Genomic DNA, 7,196 nt, shown 5'->3' on the forward strand with positions numbered 1-7,196 from the left:
CAACAGTCTCAAACGAGGGTCAGGCGCTTTGAAAAAAAACAGTATGGGAGATGGTTGTATCACTGATGCTTTGTGCTATGCAGGTCTCTAGGGAGAGCTTTTCCTTCAGATCTGTTGAGCTGATACTGCTCACCAGACTAAACACATTGTATTCGTCAACCTGCAGTAAGCTCTGTGGTTGTTTTGAGTGGTTTTGTTTGATTCTGTAGATTCTAGCCCAAAGATTTCCTTGTGAAATGACTGGTCATAGCAAAGTATAGAAGTGCTTGGCTGACAGCCTGTGTGAATACCAGGGAAGGATATGGCTCATAGTGTTTGCTGGAACTAATTTTGGTGTTGGTTGCCCTATGTCCTGAGCAGCGTTTAGATTTAGAGCAGCTGGACTTCTGGTCCTGAAGTAGAGCAAACAGCAACCAAAAGGGGGTGGGCCGGTGGAAATAAAGGTGAGATGGGCAGGGAACAAAGTTTCCATTTCACATCTTACTTCTACAGTGGAAGTGAGCCTTTTATTAGTTGGGTTATTCTGAATTTTTTTGCATAGAAAAGTGACAAGAGTAAAGAGACTTAGGAAGCAAATCCTATTGAATGTACATAGGCTAAAAGACATAAAAGAGGTTTCTGAGGTGTTGGAAAAACACAGATGATACGCTTCAAACCTATAAACTTATGTATTGTGTGGACAGTTTTTGGTGTTCACGGAATGTAAATGTTTGCAGACAGGAAGCCAGGAAATAACCTAGCCTATAAGACATGTCTGCAATTGATTGACAGGCTGAATTTCAAGGCAGAACTGGCAGGAAAGTATGAGTGGGAGGAAGGAATACCATTAAGTCTAGCTAAATTTGGACCATAATCTCTATTTACTGTGTATTTCAGAAATAAGTCTGCATTCGCACAGACCCCTTCCTTTTTCAATTCTAAGTATATATCATAAACGCAAAAGCATTTAAGTTGACATAGTTAAGCACGCAAATATTAACAAGCGTCATAGCAGGGACTGTTGCAGCTTGCGAGCCCGGGCGTAACGCAGTTCTCAGTCATGTAGCCAGATGCTCCTTCCCCTGCAAAGCTCCGCTCGCTTCACGCGCCTCTGGGCGCTGCGGGGTATTGGGCAGTGCCTGGCAGGAGATGCTCAGAGAAAGCGGCTGTATAGACAGCAATTTTTCCATAGTCTACATTCTCGTATCTTCTCATAGTTATTGTTTGTTGCTTTTGGATATTTTTTTTTGTAGACTTCCAGAGCTGCAGGCTTTGTATCTGCAATAGCTGCTCATGGATTTAGTTTTCATTAATTTTGTCTCATCCCTTTTACTAATCAGCTATATACTTGTAGCTTTCACAGTTTGCTGCAGCAATAAGTTCTACACCTTGATTTTATGAGCGGGAAAAATATTCCCTTGACACCAATTACCTGACAATTTTGTTCTGTTCCCTAACCTCTTGAATTGATAAAGGCAATGAACAGCAAAACACCCTTTCAAAAGGTGTCACGTAGTCCAGGCCACAGTAAATATAGACAAAGCTGAGGTACAAGTCCATGCTTAGTCACTGAATACTGAAGAAAGGAAAGGGTATTTGCTCTTATAAACAAACTGCTACACCCATTCACGAGTTTGTGCTAAAGGTGCCCTTCCCACTTGTAACACTGGCATCTCCGGAGCAGCCACGCTGTTCAGCCTAAATGTCTTAACTTCCCAAACGGTGAAGTTCATCCTACTCCTCCCCATTCTAGTTCCTTTGTGGAAAAGCTGCCTCTTACAAGTGTTTTAAGTCTAAAAACATTTTACAGAAATGATATTTCCATTAGCAGATCCTTCGAGTTCGTCAAGAAAAATGAAAAGGGCTTCAGGCCATTTTGCTAACCTAGTTTCCACTGTGCAACTGTTTGTGAGTCCTTCAGGCTCAGTGTGTTCTTCAACAAAGTCCTGAAATGGCCTTCCTTCGGAGCGGTGTCTAGTTGCTCGTGGTGAGCCAGGCTCTAAAACTGTACCATTACAAGACACCAATGTGACAGTTAAATTAACTGCCTGGATGTTTCTCGCCAAAGACTATCCCATCATGCTGCACGTTAGCTATGGGTGGTTTTTTTTAAAGTACTGGATAGGAGCCTAAACTGACTGAAATAACAATGCTCACCATGCTCAGTGTATCTCAAGTGCAAAATACATGTAGAATTTGTCTCCGAACTGGTGATCTTTTTTAACAATTTTAAGCATGCATCTTGCTTTCTGTTTCCCAGACACTGCTTTACAGCGGCACTGAGCAGCACTTACACAGAGAAGGTGGTACATTCTGTCTAGGTGACCAATTTAAAACAAGGCATTATCCACCGTCTCTGTCATCCTGCAGAAATGTTCTCTCAGGATGGTGAAATTCTTAAACAAGGCAGCTGTGGAAGCTATTTCTATAACTTGATATCATAGGTGTTGCTCTGTAACTAAAATATGCATCCTCTTTTCAAATACGAGAATGGATCAGCTGCATTAAGCTGAGGGTTAGACGAGGAAGATTTCGGAGCCATGCTTGCTTTATTGGTAGCCCTGCTTTCCTACCTAGTATAATTCATTGCAGTTCCATTTAGGATAAAATTGTTCTTGCATAAGTTTGTGATCTTCAATGAAGTCATGATCTTCTGTTTATGACAAGCTTGATAGCAAAAGTATTCTAGCATATAGAGCCAGGGGATCAGCCAAGAACAGGACATGATGGTGTTTGATGCTGGGTGAGGATCTAAGTTAGCAGATGGACAGTGCTCCTCCAACACTGCCTGAGAACAGGAGGAAGAAACTCTGTCTGAAGTGCTTTGCCCCACCATTGAAGAGAGGGGATGTACCAGTATCACTGCCCCAGCTCTGAAGGATGGAATGGGAGGTGGTGCAGGAGCTATGAGTGTCAGGGAATAGGACTGTGACAGTGTCCACTTCTTCTACTTTGCTATTGCTTCTTCCCTGCACCCACTAGTCATGGTTCTGTTCACACTGTTACATATCATGCAACACCACCAACTCCAGCAGCTTTGGGAGGATGGCAGAGCTGGTCAGGCAGCTTGTTGAAATAATCAAGCTGTCTTCCTTGCTCATAAATTTCTTGTAAATATTTCCTTAATCAAGCCTGTTTGGTTTTGGTGTTTTGTTTTGGGTTTTTTGGTTTTGCTTCCTTCCCCCCTCTCCCCCTGTGGCTTAAAATTTTTTAACAGAGGTAGGCTGTAACACACTGAACTACCTGTTTCCATCTTAGAGAAGCCTTTGATCTTGTGAGATTCTTTGGGATATTCAGGGGATATTCTGAACCTCTGCCCCTAATTTGGAAAGTGCTGGATCAGACTCTACCCTTAGGTAAGCAGGCTGCGTAGACAGAAGGGGTGAGTGCCATGGCTCCGTTCAGTGGCACAGCAATGCTCCCACTGGAACATCTGAAGGCTGAGTTGCACAGGAGTCTCAGGAAGTTCCTACAAGTGATGGACAGAGGAGAGGTAGGTTCCCTAAGAGGAACAAGGCTGTTAGATAACAAACCACGTCTGCCAGAAGCAGTTTCTTTATCTCTGGACAGCAGCGATAGTACCTGTCTACTCTGATGTCTGCCTTAGGACAGCCCTGGACTTGGCTTTGCAAGAGCTAGTGAGTGATGCTTCATAGTTCATGGAGCGGGAAAGGACAGTGCAAATAAGGGCAGAAACTGCTGCGTGCTTGCTGCGGTGATGAACTGGGGTCATGCTGTAAGACAACCCCAGGCAAACCAGCGCCGGACACATCTGGAAGACAGCCATTTGTCTGGCATCCAGAAAAGCACTGCAAAACTTGTGTAATGACAACTTGCCCTTTAGAACTAGCACAGATCCTTCCAGAGCTGCACGCAGTTCAACAGCAGCAAGCAGCCAAGCTCAAACTATGAGCTCAGACATCCCGAGGTCTGGAGTTGGGAGTACACATGCGACGTTGTAGTATTTTAGGTTAACGCGTTGGAACTTCAGCCCATTGCTGGAGTTGAAATGAGGCACCTTTGCACAGCTTTTACTCTTTTTTTTTTTTTTTTTTTTTTTCTTGTATCAGTGGGCAGTGTAGCTGCAGACTTATGTGCTGGACTGCTGTTGCTTTTGCCATTTTTGCTTAAGGCAATAGAGCAATCTGCTTGTGGTAAACAAACTGGAAAAGAATAGCCAGAATTTTAGGCACTCTCTTCCTTCCTGGCAGCTCCATTCCACTAGTGCAAATATTTCATGACCACTTAGGATGACTGTATAACCATCTGTGAGTTGGGGGTTGTGGTTTTTTACACTATTTTTTTTACCCTAGAAGCAAAACCTAGAACAAACCAGAATGTAAAGCTCTGCTGCATCTGAGCTTCTCATCACCTTTGCCAGTCAGATCTCACCAGGGAGGAGGCAGGGGGTGCTTGGCTTTCTTTTTTCTTTTTTTTTTTTTTTTCAATTACTTATCCGTAATTATTTGTTACTCCTCTAAAGTCTCTCAAGAGAAACCATCCCACATTCTCCAACAGCCTTCATGCTGCAGCCAGCAGAGGAAACACACGAGTGCAGAGAACCTGCCTTCCTGAAGCACTGTTTGTGTCTGTGTGGGTTTATTGTGAGCACGTGGTGCTTCTTACCTGCAAAAATTTATCAAGCAACCACCACATTAGTCCCAGTGACATCTCTGTGCAGGGACACTAGAGCTGCCCCCTGCACACCTTGCTGCTCGAGCTGCTTGTGCTCCTCTGGCTCAGAGGCTCCGTGCACCTGGCAGTGGGAACAGCATGCTTCAGTCAGGTTTAATTTTGTGATGAAGATGTTTTGGTTGCCTTCAAGTGGCGCTGCAAAAGAACACGTATCGTGGAATTTCAATGCATTCTGTTGCTTTTGTACTGCTTACTTCACTCGATGCAATGGCTTTTGTCCTGCAGTGCTTGGTTGTTTCTCCTTGCAGGTTCTGGGTCCGCAAAACTATTTCAGTATCAAACAATAACTGAACATAAATCTAGCATTTGCAGTTTTATCTACAATATCCAAGCCCACCAGCCTCCATGCACCTACTCAGATAATGCAGGGACCGTGCAGGCTGAGCAGGACAGCCTGCTGAAGGTCTTCTGGAAGACAGAAACCCATGCCTCTGCCAACTTTCCTAAGTGTGCCTTTCTCACAGTGCTTGCACCTGCCTCCCCTTCACCTGTACCTCCCCTGCACTCACTGGGTTCCCCCTCTGCACCTTCCAGCTCCCCGCAGGGGAAAGGGGCGTGGGCTGTCGCGGGTTTAGTAAGAACCCCCAGTCCTTATTATTGCACCCAGGCCGGAGGTTTGCTCTCTGTACTGCGTCCCAGACCCCAATTAACCCCCAGCCCCTGGAGATGTGGGGTGTGGCCAGCCTGGGGCTGCTGTGGGGGCTGTGGTGTGCGCCCAGGGAGCGCCGTGGCACACACCCTGCGATGGTGCGGGTCTCCTCACAGGCCAAACGGGCCCAACTGACCATCCCTCCTATTAAAAATATATTAATTTATTGGGTCTTTCCTCCTTTTACAGACTACTTCACATCGTTTTGCTCCAAAAAGCCCCTTGTGTTCAGGGAACGCTGATGCGGCCGGGCCAAAGGCGCTGACCAGGCCTCTCCCAGCCCGCGGGAGGCGGAGACAAACGAGCAGCGAATTAACCAGAAACACTGAAACCGCCCCAAAACTAGGGGCGGGGAGGAGTTCCGGTCAAGATTCTCCCCCGCCCTGCCCCCTCACGGGGCGGCTCCGCGCAGGGTGAGGCCGAGATCCCTTCCCCTCAGGCCGCGCCGGGGCCGGCACAAGGGCGGGCGGCCCGCTCGGCCCAGCCCGGCCCGCAGCCGCTCCGCCCCGTCCCGCCAGTCTCGTTCCGCGCCCGAGGGATCGATTGGTCGCGCCTCAGTTTCGGGGAGCGCCGGGGAAAGTCGCGAGCGCCAGAAACGTCCCCCGGGTATTCTGCGCGGGGAAGCGGCGTGAAAAATCGCCTCATGTCTCTTGCCTTGCGCGGTGTCCTGCCCCCTGGCGGGCCGCCGCGGTGCGGGGCGCTGAGGGGAGGGCGGCAGCGTTCTGTGAGGCACCGCAAGCGCTGGAAAATGGCCACAGGGTTTTGTTTAAATATTACAGTTCCTCCTCGCAGGACAGCATCGTAAAGGGCAGGGGGGACAGGTATGAGAAAGGAGAACCGAACATCTGAGGTGAGGCTGGCGTGCCGCGGCCCTCACGGCACGGGCCTCAAAACGTTTCAGACGTCGCCCACGGGCTGTGAGGAGGTTTTGTGCCAATTTACTCAAATATGAAGGGAAACAGCCCTGGCAAGGTGGTGATTTTCCCAGGATGAGGCTCTGTCCCTCAGCACTGCTCTCTGGGCGTGCTAACCCCTCAATTTCCCTAAATACTGGCAATTTGACTATATCATTTGTGGCAGCAAAACACCGTATTCACATTTTCTCCTGATCTTTTAATACAATTTTATTCATTTGCAGACTTCAGAGCGTGGTTGTTCAAACTGCTCTGGCAAACCGGATCTCATGAGCTGGCTTCACTAGCTCACGAAGGAGCTTGACTCAAATTTTGGAAGTGCTGGTACCCTATACTGGGCTCCCGGTTGGGGAGAACAGGACAAGGGGCAGTTCCCTGCTCTGGCTTCCACTGGGCACAGCCTCAGGAAAGCCGCGGCCCCGGTGACTCAGCTCCCTTTTCTTAAACCGGGGTTAAGAGCAGCAGGTTCTTTGGGAGATGGCTCGTACTCTGAGCAGTGATATGTGAAGAAAACAGCCATGATGAAGGGCTGTTCATGTGGATCCTGCAGCCTCTAGTCTGAGCTGGAGCACCTAGGGCTTGTTCATATGGGTCTCATATAACCGCCAGCCTGGGCACAAGGTCGGGCCTGGGTGTCTCTGACAGGCGGCTCTGCTCTGGCTGGGGATGTTCCCTTGTCCACACCAAATCCAAACCCAGGGACAGAAGCCACCAAGGCCTCCCCTGGCACGACCTACACAGGCCTGGGAAGGAGGAACAGGGGAAGGGAGCAAACACCCTCCCGAAGTAGGGGAAAGTCCTCCCTCCCTTCTCCCGGGCGCCTCAGCCCCCAGCCCGCTCCCAACTGGGACCCCGCGGTCACCAGGCAAAGCAGACTCGGGCGCCATCTCTGTGGTCCCGGGCCCCGGCCCCATCCCGTGCCCGGGCCGGGCGGCGGCAGAGGGCGCTGGCAGGGGGCC

Source organism: Caloenas nicobarica, chromosome 3 (assembly GCF_036013445.1).
Source record: "Caloenas nicobarica isolate bCalNic1 chromosome 3, bCalNic1.hap1, whole genome shotgun sequence".
Lineage (NCBI taxonomy): Eukaryota > Metazoa > Chordata > Aves > Columbiformes > Columbidae > Caloenas > Caloenas nicobarica.